Source organism: Geotrypetes seraphini, chromosome 4 (genome assembly GCF_902459505.1).
Source record: "Geotrypetes seraphini chromosome 4, aGeoSer1.1, whole genome shotgun sequence".
Taxonomy (NCBI): domain Eukaryota; kingdom Metazoa; phylum Chordata; class Amphibia; order Gymnophiona; family Dermophiidae; genus Geotrypetes; species Geotrypetes seraphini.
The window spans coordinates 171,359,715-171,375,297 of NC_047087.1; positions in this window are offsets into that span (position 1 = coordinate 171,359,715).

The following is a 15,583-nucleotide window of genomic DNA, read 5'->3' on the forward strand; positions in this document are numbered from 1 at the left end:
ACCCCATACTTCTTGAAATCTTTTGTATCTTTTAGTGTGATTTTGTATGTGAATATTGTTCCCCACTTAGATTTGTGGATAATAAATAAATCTTTGCTAGTGCAAGCAGCTTCTCCAGCCCGCTGCTCGTACTGGCGTTCCCTCTGATGTCACTTCCTGGCCCTGTGCCCTGGAAGTGATTTCAGAGGGAGCCAGGCCTGCGTGAGCAGGAGGCTAGAGTATTTGCTTGTGCTGGTGAAGATTTTAAAGAGGTATGGGGCGGGGAACGGAGGGCGCAAGCATGGGGGGGGGGGTGAGGTGCCGGCATACAGGACGGTCTGCCCCCCCTCTTTACTACACCATTGCAACCCTGTAACAAATTGTTTTGTCTTACTTTATATGCAAGCATTTCAGGTCAGCTAGTTTCTATTTAGTTTTGTTCTAGCTTCTATTTACCTGAAGGAGAACAGTGATGCATTTAAAAGCCAAGAAGTTTTTTCAGCTTCCTTTTTTCCCCCCCCCTAAAAAGCATTCACTATACAGTTCACTGGTTTCTCTTTACACCCCCTATCAGATTATAAGGGCACCATGACCAAGTGGAAACTGACAGCCACATTACTGTGACTATGAGGTCCTCTACAAACTTCATTTTCATAATTTTATGCTAAAAAGAATTGCTTTCTGACAGACTTCCTACCAGAAACTGATCAACCTGTTATCTCCCATAACAGAACGAATCAATGTTCCCCTGCTTACTTCATTTTAAGCATATATTTATTCAGATTATTTAGGTTTTAGCTCTCTTTAGCAGTTATGGTGTTTACGAATTTATTATGGTTATTTTGGATAATACTATTTTTATAGTGTGCAACCACTATAAAAATAGCTGCAGTTTGTGTCTGTAGAATGTAATATAAAAATGAAAACCAAATGTTTAAAATACTGTTTTATTCACATTTGTAGGGTTTAAGCTACACTAATTTATCTTGAAAGAAGGCTCTATTTTTCCTACTTTAAAGTGTTAAAAGTTTATAAAATGATATATTTGAAGTGAACTTTTGTAATCTGCATTTAGCTGAAGCAAGACCTAGTAAATACAGATTTTATCATGTCTAAAGTAGTGTTTTGTATCCTGGTTGGAGCCTGTGTACCTGGATTTCAAAATGTAGAAACATGTGTAACTCTATAACTCACACAGTCCTCTGGGCACCAGCTAGATTTTTGAGTCAAGCACCCACAATCAGGGCTTATAAAAAGAAAGTCTGAGGCCCGAATGCACTAAACTCTCCGATTGTCTAATGATCATCGCTAAACCAGTTTGACTGGTTTAGCAACAACCTAATTTGCTGACCCAGTGTACACAGTGACCCCCATGTGCTTTTCCACATGTTTATACATTTTCTGACCCTGCCTTGCAAACAACCTCATTAGTATTACAACAAGGTCATTAATATTAAAACTAGCTCACAGAACAATGCTCTAGTCTAACATAGCTTTGCCATGCACTAAATTTAGTGATTACCTCAAATGACACTAAAAATCTGTTGGTAACTGTTTTCGACAAGTCTGCCATATTTTTTCTTTTTTTTTTTTTTATGGGCACAGATGTGCATGTGTTACACATGAATACCTGTCCCCATTAAAAAAAAGTTGTGCCGGTCCCCACGATGATAGCTACCCCACCAACGGGAGCAGCTATCATTGTCCATCCGGCAGGCACACCTTCGTCTGAATGGCGGGCCTGCCCCTTCCCGGTGCATTGTGGGATGCACCGGGGAGGAGCCTATAGTCTGATTGACCCAGGTGCCTAAGGCACTGGCCATAATAGGTCCTAATGGGGGTGTGTGGTCTGGGGGTGTGGAGGGGGGGTCCAGGGGGTGGAGGGAGCCAGTTGGGCAGGAGTTTGGGGGAGGAGGTTTGTCTGGCAGGAGGGATTGGCCATCCCTCCTACCGGTGAAGAAAACGATCGTGCCGGGGGTTCGGGATTGGGCATCTTTCCTGCCGTGATCATTATGGGTGTAGGGGGACGGGTTGCCTGGGGTTGCCAGTGAGCAGATCTTGGCAGCCACGATCAGCTCAACGGCAAAATTCAGAACTTATACCTGTTTTGACTTCGTCTAAGTCAAAACGTATAAGTTCCGTCTGGCAACCTGTCAAACTTTTTTGATTATGGCTGCCAGATGACTAAGTCTATGTCATCCCACAATCTGCCCACCTCACACCCTATCCACTCCTCCAAAATGCCCCTTTTTGTTCTGGGCATACAGAGGCAGTGAAAAGGCCTAAGCTAGTTTTAGATACATCTAAAACCAGTTTTGATTACGGTACTTGGATAACCTCTCTAACCTCCACACATAATTTGCTCCTTGGAGACATAAATCTACACCTTGAGGACCACACTTCCAATCAAGTAGAGGGTATACTCACATACCTTGACGCCCTGTCCTACCAGATTCTCAACCCTGAACCCACGCATGAAAAAGGCCACCAACTTGATATTGCTGCATTCACGTCTCATAACCTTCACACGCCAAATATCCACATCGCCAATGGTACCTGGCATCCCTCTCTCTGGTCAGACCATTACAAATATACTTTCACCATCAACTGGCCTCAAAATAATATAAAATCCGAGCCCCAAAAAACATCCTTCAAATCTAGACAGAAAATTGAACCTGCTACATTCTGGGATAAAGTGAACCCTGCAATCGACTCCAATGACCCTACAGATTTTGTAAGCCACTGGCGTACCCTAAGTGAAACAACATTAAATGAGCTAGCCCCAGAAAAAAACAAATACAAAACATGCAGACCCTCCAACAAATGGTTCGACTCTGAACTTCTCCTACTATAAAGGCATTGCAGACAACTGGAAAGAGCCTGGAGAAAAAAGAAACAAGATCAAACCAAAACTGCTTGGAGAAACCAAATTAAACAATATAACATCAAACTCAAGGAAAAACGTAAAGCATACTACTCTAAACTAATTGGCACCAATACCCCTGACACAAAAATACTCTTCAACCTATTAAAAAAACTTACAGATACTAACCCATTCCTAGCCACTCAAAGTAACAAACCACCAACAGCTTCCCAACTAGCAGACCACTTCAAACACAAGATCACCACAATTAGATCTACCTTCAACAACTCATCCACCAACCTCGACGAGATACTAATAACCCCCCACAATGGAAGAAGCCATAACTGCAGACAGAACCTGGACCACCTTCCCAACTCTACAATGGTCCGACCTGAACCTACTTTACAAAAAATATAGCCATACCTCATGCAACCTGAATAACTGCCCATCATATCTGCTTACAAATGCCTCCCCTAAATTCAAAACTAGCCTCATGAAATGGATACAAACCACACTCAAGGAAGGTCAATTCCCACAAGAATTAGGCGAGATTATAATCACTCCTCTACTCCTCCAACCAACTATAGACCCATCGTCTCAATTCCATTGTACGTCAAACTGATAGAAGGACTTGTGGCACAATACCTCACCAACTACCTAGAAGACATAATCTACTTCATTCCTTTCAATCAGGATTCAGAACAAACCACAGCATGGAGACTCTACTAGCAACACTGCTGGACATAGCCCGACAGTACCTCAGTAAAGGACGCAGGATCCTAATTATCCAACTAGATCTTTCCGCCGCTTTCGATCTAGTAGATCACACCATACTATTCCAGATACTAGATGCTATAGGGATCTCTGGTGGAGTTTACAACTGGTTCCAAGGATTCCTCAAAACAAGAACTTATAGAGTTAAGCTAAAAGATACTAAATCAAACCCATGGTCAAACCCCTGAGGAGTGCCACAGGGGTCTCCACTATCACCCATCCTATTTAATCTATTCATATCCTCCCTCGGTACCACCTTAGACAAACTAAATGTAACATCTTTCAGCTACGCAGACGACATAACCATTCTTCTGCCCTATGATACCCAAGACCTCACCTCATCAGGACACCTGGAAACAATATTGGAGGAAGTAGAAAAATGGATGACTAACCACAAACTGAAGCTGAACTCAGACAAAACCAAATTCCTAATGCTAGAAACAGACAAAAATCCTTCCACAACAGATCTGGAAATTAAAGCAACCAAATACCCAATACAGACCTCACTCAAAATCCTGGGAGTACTGATAGACAGATGCTGCACAATGCAGACTCAAATCAACAAAACCACCCAAAAAGCATTTTTCACAATGCGCAACCTAAGAAAAATAAGAAAATTATTTGACAAAGAACAATATAGGATCATAGTTCAATCCCTTGTACTAGGACTTGTAGACTGCTGCAATATCCTCTACCTACCATGCCCCACAAACCAAACAACTACAGACCGTTCAGAATACAGCTCTCAGACTAATCTATTCTCTCGGAAAATTTGACCACATCACCAATGCCTACCTAGACTCACACTGGCTACCAATCCGAGCTAGAATTCAATTCAAACTATACATTCTATTCTTCAAAGTAATTCACGGTACTGCACCTTCCTATCTTAACAATCGCCTAAATCGTAACCTTCCACCCAGAACAAGAAGAACTCTGACCCCATTCTCCTACCCACCACTCAAAGGCACTCATCGCAAAAAGTTATTTGATAACCTCCTAGCAACGCAAGCAGCAAAACATGATCCCTCCATCTCCAAACTGCTAACCACAATATCTGACCTCAAAGCTTTCCGAAAAGAAATCAAAACACTTCTATTCAAAAAGTATATTCAATCAACTTAATCTTCCCCCTCTTCCTATCCCCTCTATATTTTCCCCATGTATAACCCATATCTTCAAAGTCCCAAAAAGTACCAGAAACCCAAGTAATCAACCAGAATCCTAATATCTCCTACCTGAAACCAGCTATCTACCAATGTAAGGAAGCCGGTCATTTGTCTATGTAACGTAACCTGCAATTTTTTCCAATGTAATGTAATCTGAAATATCTATGTAACGCAACCTTACATTTTTCCAATGTAATGTAATCTGAATCCTCAATTTGTAACCTGTAACAGCAATTTTCCAATGTAATGCAACCTCCTGGAAATGTCCAGCTCTCTTCCAATGTAATCCGCTTTGAACCGCAAGGTACAAGCGGAATAGAAATCACTAATGTAATGTAATGTAATAACCTGTCTTTTTGATCATCCAATTACTGACTTAGGGCAGTTTTGGACATTTTTTTATTATTATTATGAGCCCCATAATGTTTAACCACAAAATTAAACTACACAAAGCACACTGTATTCTTCTCAACATTCATTTCTACCAGAACACCTGGCCTTGGTCACATATGCAGAACACAGATAACCCCTTTGCAAATACAGAACCACAAACTAAAAGTACTAATATATACAAACATAGGGTTACCAGACGGCCGGGGGAACCCAACATGTCCTCTTTTTAGAATGAACTTTCCAAAACCCGGCATTTTGGAACTGGGTAGGACTTGAGGTGGAATTGAGCGGAGAAGTTGGGGATAGGGGCAGAACAAGGCGGGGCCATGTGTCTGGGTTTTTATGCTCTTAAAATATGGTAACCCTACACAAAAAAGCCCTAAGATGCCAGACTGTACATGCAATACAACACCAGAGAAATAGAAATTACTTTCTTCCTGAACAATACAAAATATAGACAGCAGATACAAATTTTGATCACTAAATTGAAAATAAAATTATATTTCCTACCTTTGTTGTCTGGTGATTTAATTTTTTAATCATCTTTTCCCAGTCTCTGGTTGCACTTCCTTCTTTGTGTGCTCTTAACTGTGTTTCTAGGGCCTTTTTATCCATTTGATATTTTTCTCTCCTTTTTCACTTTCTGCCCTACATCCATTTTTGGTATTAACTTTTTTAACATTCAACTTTCTTTCCTTTTTTCTGCTTTCTTCTCAAAATCTATATATCTACTTTTCCATGTCTTACCTTCCCTTCCCATCTATACATGTGTACCATTTTCTCACTCTTTCTTCTCCCCTATTGCCATCTATCCATAAGAAGCATTTATTCTATCTCTCTCCCCTGCCACACTCATTGTTGTGTACCCTCTCCTCCATCTCTCTCCTCTTCCCCTCCATAATTTCTCTCTTTCCCTCCCACTCCACATACCCAAGTCCAACAATTCTCCTTTTCCCTCCCTTTCCACCACCCCACCCATGCAGCATCTCTCTTTCGCTCCCTTCCTAACCCCTCAACCCGTGCAGTATCTGTTCTTCCATGCCTTCCCAACCCCCCAGCCTCAGCCCCCTTCCCACCTCCAGCAGGATCCTGTGGCACGACCTCTCTCTTCAGCTCCTGACTTCCCCATCTGCTTCCTCCATGGCCACTGTAATTTTAAATCTTCGGGAAGTGGCAGTGACCTGGAAGCTTTCATTACAGGCCTGACCTGGAAGCTTTCATTCTGTAGCAACTTCCTGTTCCCATGTAGGCAGGAAACTGGAGAATGAAGGATTCCGGGGCAGGCCAATGGCAACAGGTTCACCTCATTACCACTGTCAGTTGTCCAAAGATTTAAAATTATGGCAGCTAGGGAGGAAGTTGGTGGTGGAGTCAGGAGATCCATAACTGTCTCTTCTGACCTCTGATCATCAAATTTGGTGAGGCCGTGACCACTGTGGCCCCACCCCACCCCCATTCTGACACCTAGGTTTATCTTCCTTCATTTTTCTAAGTTTCTACATAAGAAATGTTTGTTCCCAAAACTAATGCATTCCAATCACTACAAATTCAAAATAAAATGCTTTTCTTGTATCTTTGTTGTCTGATCATTTTTTTTTTCTAATCAGGGTGGTTCTGGACTTTTATTTTCTGCTTTCCCCTTTACAATATTTTCCTATATCCTTTTCCAAAATTGTTTCTTTTCTGTTTCTTCTTTTTCCATGTCTTCCTTCCTTCCTCACAAACCAAAAGTAAAAACCAGACTGAAATGTTCCCCAAAATAAGTGCAAGTGAAAAGGTGGAACAAGAAATCTAGATGGAAAAATTAGATGATGAATGTGGTATGGCAGTCCCAAACAAAATATGTTTTCAAGTAGGGACCCAACACAACCCGTATTTCATATGCGACACCTGAGCTTCAGAAGTCCCAAAACCAGGAAATTACAGAAATATTTATACATTCTTCTGGCTATACAACTGAATTCTAGAAAAAACTTTTCACTTGTTACTTTTCTTAACAATCATTGATGCTAAGCTCACACTAGCAGGTCATTAGCAGGTCACTTATCTAAGCCCTGCAGTCTTTCTGTTACATGTCGTTTATGCTGAGATAGCCATAAGAAGCTAGAATGCCCAAGCTAACACCTCCAGTGCAGGCAGGCTAGAACATCAGATAAGTTAGGTCTGCAGCTAAACATAATTCAGCATTTTATTAAAGAGAAAACTTAGTTCAACACTTAGGAAAACCAGTCCCAGACTCCTTCAATTACATAAATTGCATAGCAGTAATATACAGAACACAAATGATTTATAACAGCTGATGGACTGGGTCAATCATGGGACTATCCCTTTACGGCTCATCGATGGATTCCGAGGGATGTCCCGCTCTTGCTCCCTCTTTTATAATGTTTTGCTACGTGACTAACTTCACAAGCCTTGCTACGTGACTACCTATCATGCCTTCCCCTGTGTTTCTGCAGCAAACAACAAGCTTGGATATTCATTAAGCCAAGATAAGATTCCAGCCTCTACTAGCCTCCCCCCTCAATGAAGTATCCTGAGATTCACTGTTTGTCACGTACATCAAATTCCACAAGCCAGCTTCTGGAAAATGGCTGCATAAGCACTAACACCCCATACCACCCCTTTAACAAAAGTATAGTAAATTCCTTCCTCAGTGGTCCTTAAGTGGAAAACAAATATCAAATATACAAATGCATATGCATGCAATTTTAAAAAGCCACATGCAATTGAAACAACAAGATATATAGTGCAGGATATACAAACTAGGAAACAAACCAACATATATTTGTATGCAACAGTGAGTAGTCTATAACAAAAGTGGAAGTAACAGCAAAGATAAACAGTTAAAAGCATCATGCTAATAATGGAATGTACTTAAATGTAAAGAAAATGTATGTGTACAACTCCAAAAAAGGCAGTATAAGTGAACCATGCCATAAATAAAGTATGTAATATCGTGTAAGTGTGCTATAAATATAGGTGAAGTGTACTCAGTGGCGTACCTAGCATATGTGACACCCGGGGCTCATCATTTTTTGACACCCCCCCCCTGATCTGTATGAAAAACATGATTTTTAGTAACAATCAACACATCATACATGAATACCTAGGAAAAGGCAGCATCTTACATACTGCAGTGAGCAGTATGTCAATTGTAAAACTAAATAAGCCAGACTAGTGCAGATCAATCCTACACAGTCAATCCTAACAGAAAACCATGTCTTTTCGAACACACAGAACACAAAAAACACTTTCGCCTAGTATGTAATCACAAACTAACCCCTCCCCTTTTCACAAAACTGTAGTGTGGTTTTTAGCCACGCTGGTAACAGCTCAGATGCCAACGCTAAAAAACGCTCTACAGTTTTGTATATGGAAAGATAGAATAAAAATACGTAGACAAAGGTTAAACTGAAGCACCAAGAAGCTGGATTCTGCATACAATGCAACATCACAGAAACAGCGATACATCTCACCTAAAGCAAAAAATAAATACATAAATAGCATTTTTTTCTACCTTGTCTTCTCTGGTTTCTGCTTTCCTCATCTTTTTGTCACTCTCTTCCTTTCATCCCCTTCTATATGGCATCTTCTCTCTTTCTATTCCCCTTCCAGAAACTTTATGCCTTCCCCTTCCATCTCTTCAATCATCCCATTGGTCTGGCATCCATCTTCTTCCCTTCCCTCCTCCAGTGGTCTGGCATCTCTCCTCTTCTTCCCTCTCCCACACCCCCATGGTCTGGCATTTCACTCTTTCCTCTCCCATCCCTCCACTTCCATCAGCATCTGCCCCCTTTCTCTCCCTCCAACCCAATTCCATGCAGTATCCTTCCCCCTTATGTCTCTTTCCCTGCAATTCCATCAGCATCTGCCCCTTTCTCTCCCTCCACCACGCTTCCATACCACCCTGACCCCTTTTCTCACCCTTCACCATGATTCCATACCACCCTGACCCCCTTTCTCACCCTTCACCATGATTTCATACCACCCTGACTCCCTTTCTCACCCTCCACACCCTTCCATACCACCCTGACCCCCTTTTTCACCCTCCATACCCTTTCATACCACCCTGACCCCTTTCTCACCCTTCACCATGATTCCATACCACCCTGACCCCCCTTTCTCACCCTCCACACCCTTCCATAACACCCTGACCCCCTTTCTCACCCTTCACCATTATTCCACACCACCCTGACCCCCCTTTCTCACCCTATACACCCTTCCATAACACCCTGACCCCTTTTCTCACCCTTCACCCTTCACCATGGAAAACCAAGCTTGTTCATCCTTGAGAGGAGAAGACTGAGAGGGGACATGATAGAGACTTTTAAATTACTAAAAGGTTTTAACAAAATAGAGCAAGAAGCATCACTGTTGCCGTTGTCAAATGTGACTCGGATGAGAGGTCATAGACTGAAATTGAGGGGTGACAGGCCCAGGACTAATGTCAGAAAGTTCTGTTTTACACAGAGAGTGGTGGATGCTTGGAATGCTCTCCCGGAGGAGGTAGTGATGGAAACCTCCATTATGGGATTCAAGTGCAAGTTGGATGCACACCTCCTTGCAAATCACATTGAGGGATACGGGAATTTAAGGACTTCATCAGGGAACACCTAGGTCTTAAACAGGGAACACCTGGATTGGCCTCCGCATGTGCGGGTCACCGGACTAGATGGACCAGAGGTCTGATTCGGTGAAGGCATTTCTTATGTTTTTATGTTCCTATGTTCTTTTCAAAAGAAACCATGAGTGAAATGGTGGTGACTGTGTTAGTCCACTTTTCAAGGTACTAAAAGGAAATAAGGTTTTATTTCTTTATATTACAAAAGAAACTATGAAATATACTCATTTAAGAGAGAAATTTATATGTACAGTATATATGGAAAGAATCTGTATGAATAAAACACAATAAAGTTAATATATATCATAAATCATACACAGATTAAAAACATATATAAATAGAATCTGTTTTAAGACAGCTTATTTAAATTTCTGTAGGCAATGGAAAACTTGATGGTATTTATGAGTATCCCAGCTGCCCAAAAAGCACTATCAACAACGACCTTTATTTCTTCTGGATTTGAGATTAATTTGCAATCTTTGTTTTTCAGCTGCACTTTCAAGTATCATGCTAAACAATCCTTAGCACAAGGAAGGGTTTGTGTTTCTAAGCCAGTGATTCTTAACCTTTTTTGAGTCGCAGACTCCTTTAAGAATCTGCTGAAAGCTATGGACCCCCTTCCCCAGAAATATTCATAAGAACATAACATAAGAAGCGCCATCTCCGGATCAGACCTTCGGTCCATCAAGTCCAGTGATCCGCACATGCGGAGGCCCAGCCAGGTGTACAACTGACGTAATTTTAGTCACCCATATCCCTCTATGCCTCTCACAAGGAGATGTGCATCTAGTTTGCTTTAAATCCTAGAACGGTGGATTCCGCAATAACCTCCTCTGGGAGAGCATTCCAGGTGTCCACCACTCGTTGCGTGTAGCAGAACTTCCTGATATTTGTCCTGAACTTGTCCCCCCTTAGCTTCAGTCCATGTCATCTTGTCCGCGTCACATTGGACATTGTAAATCATTTTTTTTCCTGCTCTATTTTGTCGATTTCTTTCAGTATTTTGAAAGTCTCGATCATATCCCCTCGCAGTCTCCTCTTCTCAAGGGAGAACAATCCCAGTCTCTTAAGTCATTCCTCGTATTCCAAGTTCTCCATACCCTTTATTAGCTTTGTTGCTTGTCTCTGCACCCTCTCCAGCATTTTTATATCCTTCTTTAGGTATGGAGACCAATGCTGGACACAGTATTCCAAGTGTGGCCTGACCATCGCTCTATAAAGCGGCATTATTACTTTCTCCGATCTAATCATGATTCCCTTCTTTATCATGCCTAGCATTCTATTTGTGTTCTTCGCTGCTGCTGCGCATTGCACCGACGGCTTCAGGGTCCTATCAATTAATACACCGAAGTCCTTTTCCTGCTCGGTTTTTCCCAGAGTTGCACCTGACATACTATACTTGTGTTCCTTATTCTTTCTGCCTAAGTGCATCACTTTGCATTTTTCCACATTAAACTTCATCTGCCATTTATCTGCTCATTTCTCCAGTCATCTCAAGTCACTCTGGAGTTCCTCACTGTCCTTCTGCGATTTGATTGCCCGGCATAGCTTGGTGTCATCTGCAAACTTGATGATCTCACTGTATGTTCCATCCTCTAGGTCGTTGATGAAAATATTAAATAAGATGGGCCCAAGTACCAAGCCCTGGGGCACACCACTAGTCACATTCTCCCAATGAATATAATGTACTTTATTTACCAAGATTTGACTGTCTCATACACATATGACATACACAAAGTATAAACTTTAAACAATCTAAAAAAAAATAACATATTTTTTATGCAAAAAGTAATGGTCACTCTTAATTATGAACTGCAATCTCTTGTGCAAATTAAAACAGATATACCACTACTACGTTTTCTACTACCATTACTACTTTTTTTTTTCTTTATTCATTTTCAAACTTACAATAAGTGTGATAAAATGTCCAAACAAATTAACAATAGCTATATCACTTAATAATCATCAATGGTATCAGTAATATATTCTTATCTCCCACCCTTACCTATCAAATAATCAATACTTATATAATATATACCAATAAAGTTCCCCCCCTCCTTCCCTCACAATTGAACTTGTAAATTTAAGGGAAAAGAAAATTTCATCTAATCAGTACAATACTTTGTTAATGGCTCCCAAACATCTTGAAATTTCTTGAAACTACCCCGCTGTATTGCCAAAAATCTCTCCATTTTATATATATGACATAAGGAATTCCACCAGAAATTATAATTTAATCTACTCCAATTTTTCCAATTATACGTAATTTGCTGAATGGCAACACCAGTTATTATGAGTAATAATTTGTTATTGTTTGTAAAAATCTGACTTTTTGCTCTCATTGCCATACCAAATAGCACAGTATCATATGATAATGCCATTGGGTTATCTAATAAACAATTAATTTGGTCCCAAATTGATTTCCAGAAATTCATAATAAATGGACAATAGAATAATAAATGATCTAAAGTCCCTGCTTCGAGATGACAGTGTCAACATCTATTAGACTTAGAGCTATCCAATTTTTGTAACCAAACAGGGGTCCATAACGCTCTATGTAACAGAAAAAACCAAGTTTGTCTCATAGATGCTGACACTGTACATCTCATCCTCCAAGACCAAATTCATGGCCATTGAGATGCAGTAATTTGATGCTTAATCTCAATGCTCCAAATGTCTCTAAGACCAGTGTTTAATTTCTTTTTAATAAGTTCATTTAATAATTTATACCACTGGGCGGCCTGGTGACCCAAGAAGTCTGCCTAAAAACATAGGAACTCCATACTATATTGATTATTAAGGTTTTTCCATTCAGGGAACCCCACCTGAATGGCATGCTTCAGCTGCAACAATCTAAAACTTTCAGATCTATTAAGTCCATATTTCTGTTGCAACTGTGAAAATTCAAGCATATTACCATTAAAAATAACATCATGTAATATATGTATTCCGGTATCATCCAATGCTTCCAGATGAGCTTTTCTCTGCCAATTTGAATCCTGGAGTTCACCCATATAGATTGATTTGTAGATTTGTGAATTGGAATAGTTGTTAAATTACTTATATAACGCAATGTTTTCCATGTATCAGCTAAAATTTGGTTATTTTTACTATAACTAGCCATTTTGATACTGAGCACATGACAAAGGCATAATGGAGACATGAGTTGCCATTCTAGCCATAACCAATCTAGAAGTTTTTCCATGAGCTCTGGGAGGACCCAATACATACCCTGGTGCAAAATATAGGCTTGATGATACCTATAAAAATTGGGAAAATTTACCCCTCCCTCTGAAATTGGTCTTTGTAAAGATACCAAGGCCACTCTAGGAGTTTTATCCAACCAAATAAATTTTATAAGAATACTATTTAATTTTTTATAAAAGGACCCTTGAAAATAAATCGGCAACATACCCATCTGATAACAAATTACAGGCGAAATCATCATTACCATTACTACTATATCTACTCTCTCAATATCTGTGAAAAAAATCAAGAATACTGGGCTATATAGTGAATATAAATGTTAATTTTTATCTGATCCTCACGGACCCCCTGAAATCCATCCATGGACCCCAGATTAAGAACCCCTGTTCTAAAAGATGTTATACCCACGGAATGTTATACCCTTGGAATTGTAAGGTAACATTTGAAGAATTGTAGCTTCCATATATCATTCCATATTTTCTCTATAGAACATTCTATTGGCTATTTGGAATCTGACAATATAGAGCAACATTTCTGTTGTCCTCATCATGTGAATATGCCATGAAGTTCAACATGCATTAAGGTCTAAGATTCTGGTGTGACCAATTTTAATGACGAAAAAGGTGAAGGTAATTTTGGGTGCTCAATTTCTTTATTATATACAATGACTCGACCGTGTTTTGGCCACAAGGGCCTGCCTCAGGAGTCTGATGAATAATTGTGTAAGATAATGTCAAATGTCTTGTCAATAAAGTTCTTGATAATGAAAAAGCATACGCTTACCTCCCAAAGAAAGTATATCAACTGATGATCGCACAAAAGCAATTGAAAAGTTTCCTTTCACTATAAAGTTTCATATTGGGAGAGTAAGGCTACTTGATTAAAAGACAGGGCACTGACTGAATGAGCTGCACACGAGTAGCAGCAGAGTACTACAAGTGTGGGCAAGTGAGAGAATGTGTATATGTGTCTTTCTGTTTGTGTATAAATACCCAGCTCAGGGGAGGTTTTAAAAAAAACAAAAAACCTTTAGCTCCCAGCTCCTGGCCATTGTACCAGAACTGTGTAAAGAAATTAAACGTCACTTTCAACCTTCAAACTGCAGCACAGTGGCGTAGTAAGATGGGGCGGTCTGCCCTGGGAGCCATGTTTTTAAAAAATATATATTTTTATTGAGAATGGCAAATGGCCCAGACAAGGAATCACATTCAGCAAAATAACAATACAGGAAGAACAAGAATTACAATGGAAAATCTAGCAAGGACAAACCTCCCCAAATAGAGAATCCAACAGTGAGCAGGCCTGAGTCCACCAAACATAAAAACATTGGACCATCCCAGACTCACACCATCCATGACTGGTACTATTCCAGACTAGACCATTAGCCATAATATTTTTTACTTTAGGAAACCCACCAACCCTCAAACAAACAAGCATCAATCCATACAACAAGCAAACAGCAACCTACGACATCCAACTCAAACAATCTACCCAAACAGACCACGCCTACGAATCCCCCCCCCCCCTCGGAGTACAGGTAAGGAAGCATAAGTGCCACAGTTGGGTATTCCATAAGAGCTAATGCAATGATATGATCAAAGAGCAGTTAAGTAGTAAGGAAATCCAGCAAGTCCCCCCACAAAGTAACATAATGCCTCATGTCCAGTCTTTGGGATTTATCATAGGAACGAATCTCAAATTCAGCCATCTCTCTCAGCTTTGGAGCGGTAGGAGGGGAATCCTCAGAAGCCCAGTAGGTCAGAATCAGTTTTTTTGACACAAGAATGGCATTGTACAGGAATCAAACAAAAGCAAAAAAACGGAACAAAATATATTTTAATGCCTTTAGACCAAGATGGTGCTCAGATTCCATAGATGGAACGGAAATTCTCAAAGCCGGGGACTAGCCCCTACAGAGTCTTTCACTAAATCTATCACTGCACCAACTTCTGAGGTAGAAAGGTGATTAAAATGTAGTCTGTTGTGATATAATTGTATGAAGGTCCAAAGATATGAGTGAATTTTTTATTTTCTTTTTCCTTATAATTTTTATATCTTAATTTTGGTTCTGACAAGAACAACCAAATGCAAAGAAAGCAACTTAACTTAAATGTCCATACAGCATGATCCGGCAAGGCAAATCATAGGTTGCATACGCAGGAGTTTCGTCAGCCGTAAACCTGAAGTCATTATGCCACTGTATAGATCCATGGTGAGACCGCACCTGGAGTACTGTGTGCAATTCTGGAGGCCGCATTACCGCAAGGATGTGCTGAGACTGGAATCGGTCCAGAGAATGGCCACCAGGATGGTGCTCCCATACGAGGAGCGGTTAGGGAAGTTGCAGCTCTACTCACTCGAGGAACGTCGAGAGAGGGGAGATATGATCGAGACATTCAAGTATCTCACGGGCCACATCGAGGTGGCGGAAGATATCTTCTTTTTCAAGGGTCCCGCAGCAACAAGGGGGCATCCGTGGAAAATCAGGGGCGGGAAACTGCACAGTGACACTAGGAAGTTCTTCTTCACTGAAAGGGTGGTTGATCGCTGGAATAGTCTTCCACTTCAGGTTAT